General features: G+C 36.8%; 1 pseudogene; it reads left to right on the top strand.

Moving 5' to 3' along the window:
• Positions 1 to 8,070: 8,070 nt before the first annotated feature.
• LOC107687997 (gamma-glutamyltranspeptidase 1-like) overlaps positions 8,071 to 11,443 on the top strand; it is a 9,722-nt pseudogene continuing 6,349 nt past the window's right edge.

Genomic DNA, 11,443 nt, shown 5'->3' with positions numbered 1-11,443 from the left:
ATTCAGTGGATGATGGAGATGTTCTCCACAGCACCACGCGTGGATCATTATTGAATACTGTCCTGCCATTGGCTAACGGTGTTTCGTTTATGTGCCCCACATGCCAAGAAAAAAAAATGTGGGGTGGTGAAGTCATAACAACATTTGAATCGATTTTTAAGTAAGTTTATTGAACTGATGGACAATTAATTTAATGAACTGATGCTGAGTATGAGGTCTTATATAAAAGAAATCACTATCCCAATGCTAAACAACAGCAATTGTCAAAAACTGTAAAAATCCAGTCATGCCCAGTAATCTCCTATTTTCAGAAGAGCTCAAATATAGCTCAAATATTTGACCTCAAATATTTTTCATTAAATTCTCCAAAATAAATAAATAGTCGACATCTGTGACCAAAAATGTCACCAATATTATTTGTTGTTGTTGTTAGAAATCAACTAAATTAGTAGGCTGTCACGGTGCACACACACGAGGAACACGGGAACGAAGGAGCGAGGAGACACGGAGTAGAATAAATCAAAAGGGTTTTATTAACAAAGGCTGGGGATCACAGGACTCGACACATCAGGATGACGTTCAACGACTGACAAAGGACAAGAACTAGAACACACTTTAAATACACAGGAACTGATGAGGGGAAGACAAGGGACACCTGGAACTAATGACAATCAACATAGGAAACACCTGGGAACAATGAATTCAAAACACGAGACAGAGAAACTTGAAGACGGAGCACATAGGGAGCAAAGACACACACAAAACCTGGCCCAGAGTCTCACATAGGCTAATTAAGTAGAATACATTTAAAAGTCCCTCCTCTCCATTCTCTGAGACAATCTTATAATTTAATTTATTTATTTATTTTATTTTATTTTAAAACTGTCGGGGTGGATTTCGCAGGATACTGTTTAATTTCGCATGCGCAGTGTGTGTTTACATTCTGTCAGTAAATACAGAAGTTTCGGCTACTAGAGCGCATTTATCAGATAAACTTTTTGTAGTTTGTTTTTTTAGAACGTGTAATCTATTAAATGTTATCTTTAAAAAAACACAAACAAGTAGCCTATCACAATTCATTAATTCAATTAATCAAGAACAGTTACAACAAGACAGTTCACGAAATTAACGCTATTTGCGGCGAAACACGAGAATTTTGAAATATTTAGAATCGAAGGTTCGAAATAGTTTGACATAACAAAGCCTTGTTTGCTGCAATCACGTGACCTGGCGAATTTGACACAAGTTCCAAACCACTTGCTGCATTCTCGTCATGTCGTAATTACTGTAATTTCGAGATGACAACACATGACATTCTACTTGGAGCTGTTCACACTCTTGTAGTTGGAACTATCGCACTATCGATGACTAAGCATAGCGCAGGTAGTTAGGTATAGCGAGGTGGTCAGGTACATTGGTACAAGTTCTCAGAAAAGTCCCAGTTCACAAGTTGTAATTACGAGTTCTACGAAGACGTGAATACTTTTTACAAGTTGGTATCACGGTCAATACGATATGGAGTGAACGCACCTACTGATTAGAAACAAAAGATTTATAAATGATTGGAAGCTTCTTGAAAGAGTGTTTCGAAAGCGCCCATCACTACTAGGATGAACACCTAGCCTAAATCGCAAACCATCAGATTATTCGCACAAAGGAGCAGAACCAAAGTGTTTCAAGTAATTACCAAAACAACAGTCCTCATCAAGTAACTGTCAGTTTTATGATTTAACCACTAGAGGGACAAACGTTGCATAGTGTAGGGCTATGCGTTTTTAGGGGAAACATCTGAGACATAGGCCTAAGTGATAGCAATCTGTTCTAAACAAGCTAAGATGTTGTGCTAATTGTTTTCCTGATGTGCTTCCTTAACTAAATTCCACATTTTAACAAGTTTTACATTAGCATTGATAGTCTAGAAAATCTTCTAGACATACTTTCATATATATGAAGAGTCACAGGTCTTTTTCTGGTATTGAATGGCCATGACATATTTTGTTTCATTGGAGACCTTCTAGCTGATATTGTGGCCTTAAGCCTTTCTTATTCGGCTGCTGTAAATGACATGACAGATGGAATAGACTTTAGCAACAGACCTTACGGATGTCCCTGTCTGATTCGCAGCCTTTTTCAAAATATCTGCTGAAAGTCCATCTGTCTTTTATTTCCAATGTAAGGCAAAATAGACACAAAAAGAAAGACTTCCTACTGGGGTTGATTTTCAAAAACCTGTCAGTAAGCTTTTGCATATTAAATTACTGGCTGTTGTAGTATGATATTAGCATGAGTGGAATATATCAAATTTACTTGAAAGGCAACTTATACATATTAAAGTTTATGTAGACTGTAAAAGGTGTTAATTTGCAATTTTTACCTTAAAAGCTATTTCTACCTGGTTTAACCCATAAAAATGAGTTTTGTTGGTTAAATAATATTTGTGACTTTTTATAATATTTTTATGTCACAATTTTTTGGTTACTACTTTTTGGTTACCATGTTTTTTCATTGCTTTACACGCTTAAAAATAAACATTCAAAAATGTTTTGATGTCACAGACGAACCATTTTGGGTTCCCCAAAGAACCTTTCTGTGAACAGTTCTTAAAATAACTAAAATAAATTAGTTTTTCTTAGTGTAAATAATGTTTTAATAATCAAAATAATTTTTTTTTATATATAAATAATCTCTTGTGGTATGGAAAGGTTCCATGAATTTGAAATGATCTTCTTGGAACCATAGACGCCAAAAATTACCTTTATTTTTTCTTTAAAAAATTTGTCATGTGCTGTTACTCAGTGTAAATAAATTAAATTAAATTCATATATATTGATATATGAATAATTTCATATATGACCATAGCTTTGATATCCTGTAATGTTAGTAAAATTCATTGTTGTAAAATTATTTCAGATTAAGTGCAATCTCAGCTGGCTCAGTGATTGTTCATTTCCAAAAAATCTGGCTGTCCACATCACCACTCCCCTTAAATAACCAAACAAGACTGTACATATATCAAAATGAAAGCTAGATTATATGCTTTTAAATGGGCGTTAAGAGCAGGTATAATTTGTTAGTGTAATTCATATAATACCAAGATAAATGGGCAGAAATGTATTTATTAGCAGTTGTTTAAATAGTTTCAAACTGAATGATTGTGAGACATCAGCATGGGATTAATTAATCAAATAATGTGTCATGATCTGTTTGCCAAATTTAATTCCAGATCAATTCTGTGAATTCCTAGTAGGCGAGTAGCTAACATTCTCTCTCCCTAAAAACTACTGACACGTAAATACTCGTACATGCTCTTTATCCATTTACTCAACAATAATTGAGGTTTTATGGCTGAGTGACACCATATTAATAAATCCTGGACAGTGTGCTACACATAATGGGAGGAGCTGAAGACAAACTCTGACAAATTACAGTTCCTGCTGACACTCACTTATTGAATTGAGGACGGTGGGACAAAAGGTCTCTTGAACAGGTCTAATAATGCTTCAAGTGCCTTGTCCCATGCTGAAAAGTGCTGACCGCCTGTTTTTATGGTGGTATTATTACGTAACTCTTTGACGCCAGTTACAAGAATTGTGACTGTAAGAAAGTTCTAGAATTTTCTGTCATTGGTATTAAGTGCCGAGAGCCTGAAAAATGTCTTTAGCATTCCTCACTCTTGAATAAAGTCCCTGGAGGTTTTACAAACATAAAAATGACATTTTCAAAGTCAAGAATCTTTCCTCTGAAGTTTTGTCACTCATTCAGCTGTGAGTCAACACCAACATGCTGCATCAGAGATATTTCTTGGAAGTCTTACGTAACATGCATTGCTGACTCACTTAACTAAACTTTAATAATAACGTCCAAAAGTCTGAGACCACCAGAGAAGATGCTCATATGCATTTCTTTCTATTTTCTTTTTTTTAATTCTGTAAATTCTTGAAATGTAACTTGGATAATATTACATGAATGACTTAATTAACATCAATTTCACAATTTCTAAGTATGTGTATGGGAAATTTTGCTGTAACTCAAGCTGATATTGACAGTTTGTTCAAAACCTGATGATCCATGTTATCCATCATGAATGATCCAAATAGCATCTTGTTCTTCAATGGAAAAAGACATTTGACCTTTTGTACAGGGGAGTTTACATAGCCAATGTCACACATTTTTGTTATTTGATTAGTGACCTAGAAACACTGCCAAATCTTTAATATTTTTATTCATTATTCCTTTTTCCTTTGTAAAACTCTCTGAACATTAAACAGTTTAAAATGTCCCATATAATCCCATCAATCTGGTCTTAGACATTTGGACCTCACTCTGTATTTATTTATTTTTCTAAATGTCTAAGATTAAGGGTGGAGTAAATGCATTGTCAACAAGATTGCAGTGGTTTGACATTTGAAGTTCCTAAGCTCTTAAAAACAGGGTGAAGTTTCATATGAGTAACACCTGTCTTAACCATCAGGACTGAAAAATGTAAAAAATCATCCTGTTTTAGCCAATCACAAAGTAAGTTTGGGATCAGGTTGATTTATAACCTCTGGAGTTAAATTTTAATTAGCACAGATTATATCTGTCCCCGGTCCTATTCACACTTGTTTTAATACATACACTTGTACAAGAAAAAGGATCCAGTCTCTGGATTATGGTTCACCAGACTAAATCATCTGTGAGGTATGTCTATATATCTGTCTGTCTATATATCTGTTTGTCTCTCTGTTGATCTATCTATCTATCTATCTATCTATCTATCTAACTATCTATCTACCTGTCTGTCTGTCTCTTTGTCTGTCTATCTGTCTGATTATCATTGTGTCTATCAATAGATCAGTCTATCTGTCTATAAGAGTAAACTATAATTGGGAAATAAAATTCAGGGCTTGTATAGTGTGTGACTGTTGAAAGGCTTGGATTTACACATGGATGAATCCTCTCTGAACTCCGCATCCTGGGCTAATTCAGGGCTAGAACGCAATGTTTGAAGTGTCAAGACTTGTAGAATGAATGCTAAAACTTTTTATTAAACTTGCTGTAAACATTGAGGAGGATGATGATGATGATGTGTAACTGTAAAGGGTTTATTCAACAGGTCTATTGAGCTGGGTGACATTTCACTGTTATCTGTTTCTTCTAAAAAAAAATACCAAAGGTTTACACCCGCCCTTCCATTCATGAACAGCACATGTTGAAAAGGTGATGTAACTTACTGTATATGTTTTTTTTTCTTAGGGGAAAATGTTCTCTATGATCAAAAATGTGCATGCTTATATACTGGTGCTTGAATTTGAAACTGTGGTGTTGCTGTGGATACCCTTCACTGATCAACTGACAATGATGAAGTAAATTACATTGAAGTGGTGGTGATAAGCACATCAGTTTACAAAATACATGTAAACAATCACATTTGCATTGTCTGTAATGAATAATAATTTCATAAATGCAGTGTTGGGAGTAACTAGTTACATGAAACGAAATTACGTAATTTAATTGCAAAATAAATGTAACTGGGTAACACTTTATTTTGGTGTCCTTATTACACATGTTACATGTGCTTACTATTTTACAGTTTTTCTCAGTCGCTTTGGTAAATTTCTTGAATCATCCTTGACATTTGCAAAACAGTAAGTGCATTTCTCAAAACAACTCGTACAAATAGCAAAACACCATGGATTACCTGCAAAAGCCAGTCTCTTGCTCAAAATCCTTAGTTCATCTCTCAAAAATAAATATCTGTGTCAATGAACATGTCAGTGCCATCAGAATGACAAGTCCTTGTGTCATTGTGTACGGATAAGACAGTCAAATTGCTTAGTCATGTTGTCAATATAACAGTGTACTCTGGAGGGATGTTCTGATGTAAACTATGGCTACAGTTTTGATGACAATTATTGTAAATTGTAGGTTACACTTAAGTGTATGTGGGAGTTTGATTGCAAAAGACTGGACAAGATTCACATTTATGCTTTTACTGTTTGTACTGTAATTTGTTGACAGACCATGTCATTGCGATACAGAAAGGAAAAGACAGCACTGCATAGCACAAAGAAAAAAAAAAACAAAAGTAGAAATGTGAACATAGGACAATCTCCTTAGGGAAAACTGTACATGCAGTGCTGTAGGAATTACAGTGCAGTCTTCCTACACCTCCTGACGTTCCGGTCTGTTGGGCCACAAATTCTCATCCACATCACAACGAATATCTTCTCTTGCGATGCAGCGTGGAAAGAATCTTTTAGAGTGTCTTATCCAGCCTCTGCAGGCATCTGCTGTGATGTCATCAGACACTGCATCCATGGCAGCCAGAAGGGTTATCTGTGTATGTGGCTGGCGATCATATACTTTCCATCTCCATGCTGAGAAAAATTCCTCAATGGGGTTAAGGAATGGAGAGTAGGGTGAGAGGAACTCCATCAGCATCCTGTTGTGGGCTGCAAACCATTGCCTGATGATGTTGGAGCGATGGAAACTGACATTGTCCCAAACTATCACGTACTTTGGCAGGTAATCTCCAATCCGACCCTTCTCTTGTTCAGGGATGAGATCCCAGTAGAGAGTGTCTAAAAAGGTGACAAGACACTCTGTATTGTATGGCCCAATAATGGGAATATGCGTTAGCACACCATTCTCAGAGATAGCAGCACCCATGGTTATGTTCCCGCCCCGTTGGCCTGGCACATCAACTGTAGCCGATTATATTTCAACCACACCTTCTGCGTTTCGTTAGGTTGAATCCAGCCTCATCCATGTAGATGAAGCTGTGCGGTGGTTCACTTGCTTCCAGTTCCATTATACGCTATGCGTATAATTATGTGAAGATTGAACAGGTAGTTTTGAGAATTTCAATTCTGATCTGAGAAATGTACCAAAGCGACTGAGAAAAACTGTAATAGCAATTAATTATGCATAATTACATGCAAGTAACCCTAAGCCAGGGCTGCCCAGACTCGGTCCTGGAGGGCCGGTGTCCTGAAGAGTTTAGCTCCAACCCCAATTAAACACACCTGAACCAGCTAATCAAGCTCTTACTAGGCATACTAGAAACTTAAAGGCAGGTGTGTTGAGGCAAGTTGGACCGACCGAGTTTGGCAGAACCTGCCCTAAGCTAAACCCTAATCCTAACCCTAACCATACAGTAAGTACATGTAGTTAAATGTATAATTACACTGTAACAAGGTACCTGTACATGTAGCTGTAATCCAGTACAGTTACTGAGGAAAAAATGTGTAATTAAATTAAGTGACGTGACATGTGGCCAAGTATGGTGACCCATACTCGGAATTAGTGCTCTGCACAGCAGTGAACACACACACACCCAGAGTAGTGGGCAGCCATTTTTTGCTGCGGCACCCGGGGAGCAGTTGGGGGTTCGGTGCCTTGCTCAAGGCCACCTCAGTCATGGTATTAAAGGTGGGAGCGCTGTACATTCACTCCCCCCACCTACAATCCCTGCTGGTTCAAGACTCGAACCCGCAACCTTGGGTTACAAGTCCGACTCTCTAACCATTAGGCCACGACTTCCCCAAATTACAGTTACTTATGGAATTGTTGACAATTACAAAGGGGGTTACATCTGAATATTTTCACACACATACAGATTTGATTGATTTCTTTCCCAAATTGCATTGACTGCTCTATAATTTGAGACACCAATGTATCAGGAGTTTAGGACACATGCTTATTTGATAACTGTTTTTTTTCCTATTAGGATTTATGTATATGCTTTATTTTTTTAAGATTAACTGTTTTTTCAAAAGCATTGTTAGATGCCAGTGTTTCCTGTCTATTAACCCTGCCTGGTTTAACTTTTGACAATGAATAACAGTTGAAAACATTATTTAGAAATTTAGAAAAGTAATCAAATGTAATCAGTTACATTACTTTAACAAAATAACTGAAATAGTTACACTACTTATTACATTTTAAATAGGGTAACTTGTAATCTGTAACCTATTACATTTCCAAAGTAACCTTCACAACATTGCATAAATCTCGCTTATCAAACTATGCCCTCAAATGTTTTTATCTCAACCATCCTGTATTCACATTCTTTATCTATTCAGGAAAATGGTCAAGAAGTCTCTTGTTGCTGGTCTGGTGGTCTTGCTTGTGGCTGCAGTGGGTTTTTTCCTGGGTGTGTATTTGGGAATCGGAAATAAGAGACTCATAAGAGACTGTATCCTCTGACCACTTCTACTCAAAAGCAGCCGTGGCAGCAGATGCCGGGAAGTGCTCTGAGGTTGGAAGGTAAGAGTCCAAATGTCTAGAGCCAAGAGTTTCAATGCTTGTCATTGAACATCATGCACGTCAATTCAAAAACCCAACATTCTTTGTGTTTGCAGGGACATCTTAAAGCGCAATGGTTCAGCGGTTGATGCTTCCATTGCTGCTCTCTTGTGTGTTGGGCTGTTCAACGCACACAGCATGGGCATCGGAGGAGGGCTGTTCTTCTCCATATACAATGCGTCAACAGGTACAACAATGACACTTATGCATTCATTTATGCATTGAAAAAGTTTACCTAAGAATCAAACCCATGACCTTGGTATTGCTCACACCATGGTCTAAAAAAAAACATTAAACTCAAACTTTCTGTAAGGGCTCTGCCAAATTGACATCTTTTTTTAGTCAGTCTGGCATGGAAGGACATGGCTTTAGGAGTTTAATATGACGCAGAGGTCATTTGCCATCCAGCAGATACTTGTCATGCAAAGTGACTTACAGTATATTAATAGAAGTGACATGACCCTGGAGCACCCTGGGGTCAAATGCCTAGCAAAAGGGTGTTTACTCAACATCATAGTGACCACAAATCTTGCTTCACAGAGTCAGCAAATGATGTGAAAACATCAGCAACCACTACCTCTTCAGGTGAAGCTAACAGAGTAAATAACAAATGATGATGACACACAAGCCTTAGGTTTCTGTCCAAATGACTTTTAGCCTTGAAGTAATAAAAATAAAACAATTCCATGTGTTGGTCCACAGGAAAGGTTGAGACAATTGATGCAAGAGAAACTGCTCCAATTAATGCTTCAGAGGACATGTTTGGCAATAACACCCAGCTGTCACGGAAAGGTACATTACCATTATTGTAAATATCACCAAGTCCAGTCTCCATTCTATAAAATAAATAGAGCTAATCTGCCCATGAACTAGCCTTGCTTTGTCATATAGGTCAAATTATCTGATATCTTAAGAGACTTACTGACCTTGACACACAGTCATTAGAGTCTAGACTTAATCTCTATGGCCTCATTTCATGTTTTTTTCTGCATGTTGGTCACATCACATGACTCTGATTTGGTGAACAAAAGTTTTTCAAATATTAAAAAGCAGTGAAGGAGTATTGTTAATCTTTTTCAAAAACAAAAGTGTTGCGTCTATAATTTTGTTCAGTGTATATACATTTATTATTTGACTAAGAAATAACAAAAGATTATGTCAAACTCTACTGCAGTTCAGAGGTTTGAGGTAAATAAGATTTTCATGTTTTAAATCTTTTATGCTCACCAAGTCTGCATATGTTTGATCAAAAATATAAATACAAATATTTTTACAGTTTAAATCAGTAAACATTTATTATTATTGTCAATGTTGAAAGCAGTTGTGCTGCTTTATATTTTTGTGGAAACCAAATTTTAAAGATTCTTTGAATAGCAAGTTCAAAAGAACAGCATTTATTTGAAAACTTTTGTAATATTCTAAATGTCTATTGATCAATTACATGCATCCTTTCTGAATAAAAGTATTACATTTTTCCCATATAAAACTTATAGTGTACTAAATTAGCTGTTTTTTATATAATTCTGTTATTTTAATGAGCCTTTTAAATTGCATTAAAACATATTTGAAAAAAAAAAAAAATACAGATAGGACAGAAGATGAGCATTGACCTTATTGCAGTTTTGGCCATTGAATTATGACTCTACTGTGTCTGGTTTGAATGGCAGGAGGGTTGTCCATCGCTATACCAGGAGAAATCCGCGGTTACGAGATGGCGCACAAAAGACATGGGAGACTGCCATGGAGGGAACTGTTTGAGCCCAGTATAGAATTGGCACGCAATGGTTTTCCAATTGGCAGGGCCTTGGCCAACGCCATTGCAAAAAACAAGGATTCAATTCTGAGCGACGTTACATTGTGGTGAGGATTTATCTTTTGGAAACTAGAAAACTGGGCAGTCTGTGAGAAAATCTACTTATCATAAATTAAAATAGCACATTGAGTCAAGTAACAAGTGTACCAAGGTGTACAGTTGTGCAATTTGTAATTACATCATACTGTGTCATATGATGCAATCACAAATAACTATTCTAACTCACCACACTCCAAACACTGCCTCTACTTGTAGTTTTAAAGACATCATATTGATCTTTTCCTCTCTCTGTCTTTGCACCAGTGAAGTGTTTTGTGACGCAGACAAAAACCTCCTGAAGGAAAATGATATAATTAGATTTCCCAAACTTGCTGACACCTATGAGAAGATAGCGGAAGAAGGGCCGGATGTTTTTTACAATGGATCTATGGCCCAGAATATAGTGGATGATATCCAGGCTGCAGGTCACTTCATACTTTCTTTATTGACCTTTTTTATCATGCGCTGAAGGTCAGACTACCTAATTAAAAATATATATATATGCAAATCAATGTGTCACTACAGGAGGGATTATAACACTTGAGGACCTAATGGAATATAAGCCAGTGTTGAATGAGACCCCGCTGAAGTTGAATGTGGGAGAGTACACCATTAATGTTCCTGATGCTCCATCCAGTGGACCTGTACTCGCTCTGATTCTCAACATAGTGGATGGTGAGTCTTACATTGTTCCTGTGTGTGTGTACTTGCATCAAATCTCTAGAATTCCTGGAGAGAGTCATTCATTAGCATCTTAATTGCAGACCTCCAGGAATCTTTTGAGCCAATCAGCTGAGCCATTAAAGGGTTAGTTCACCCAAAAATGAAAATTAGGCTGCGTTTTACTCACCCCCGAGGCATCCTAGGTGTATATTACTTTCTTCTTTCAGACGAATCCAGTCAGAGTTATATAAAAAAATGTCCTGGCCATGAACGTGTGTACGACAGTTAGTGTAAGCTAGAGATTACGGTTTATAAAGGTTTAAATATGGATATTTTTATTACAAAAACGCATCGATTCACTTCTGGAGGCCTTTAAAAGATTCACCCCCGGAGCCATGTGGGACACTTTTTATGATGAATGGATGCAATTTATTGGACTTCTTTTGGATTATTAACAAAAACACCCTTTCACTGCCATTATAAAGCTTGGAAGAGCCAGGATATTTTTTTTTATATAACTATATATAACTCTGATTGGATTTGTCTGAAAGAAGAAAGTCATATACACCCTAGGATGGCTTGAGGGGGAGTAAATCATGGGGTAATTTTCATTTTTGGGTGAACTATCCCTTTAAAATC

This window comes from Sinocyclocheilus anshuiensis, unplaced genomic scaffold (assembly GCF_001515605.1).
Source record: "Sinocyclocheilus anshuiensis isolate Anshui unplaced genomic scaffold, SAMN03320099.WGS_v1.1 scaffold213, whole genome shotgun sequence".
NCBI lineage: Eukaryota > Metazoa > Chordata > Actinopteri > Cypriniformes > Cyprinidae > Sinocyclocheilus > Sinocyclocheilus anshuiensis.
The sequence above is the reverse complement of the archived record's forward strand: the minus strand, read 5'-3'. Positions and strand labels throughout refer to the sequence as shown.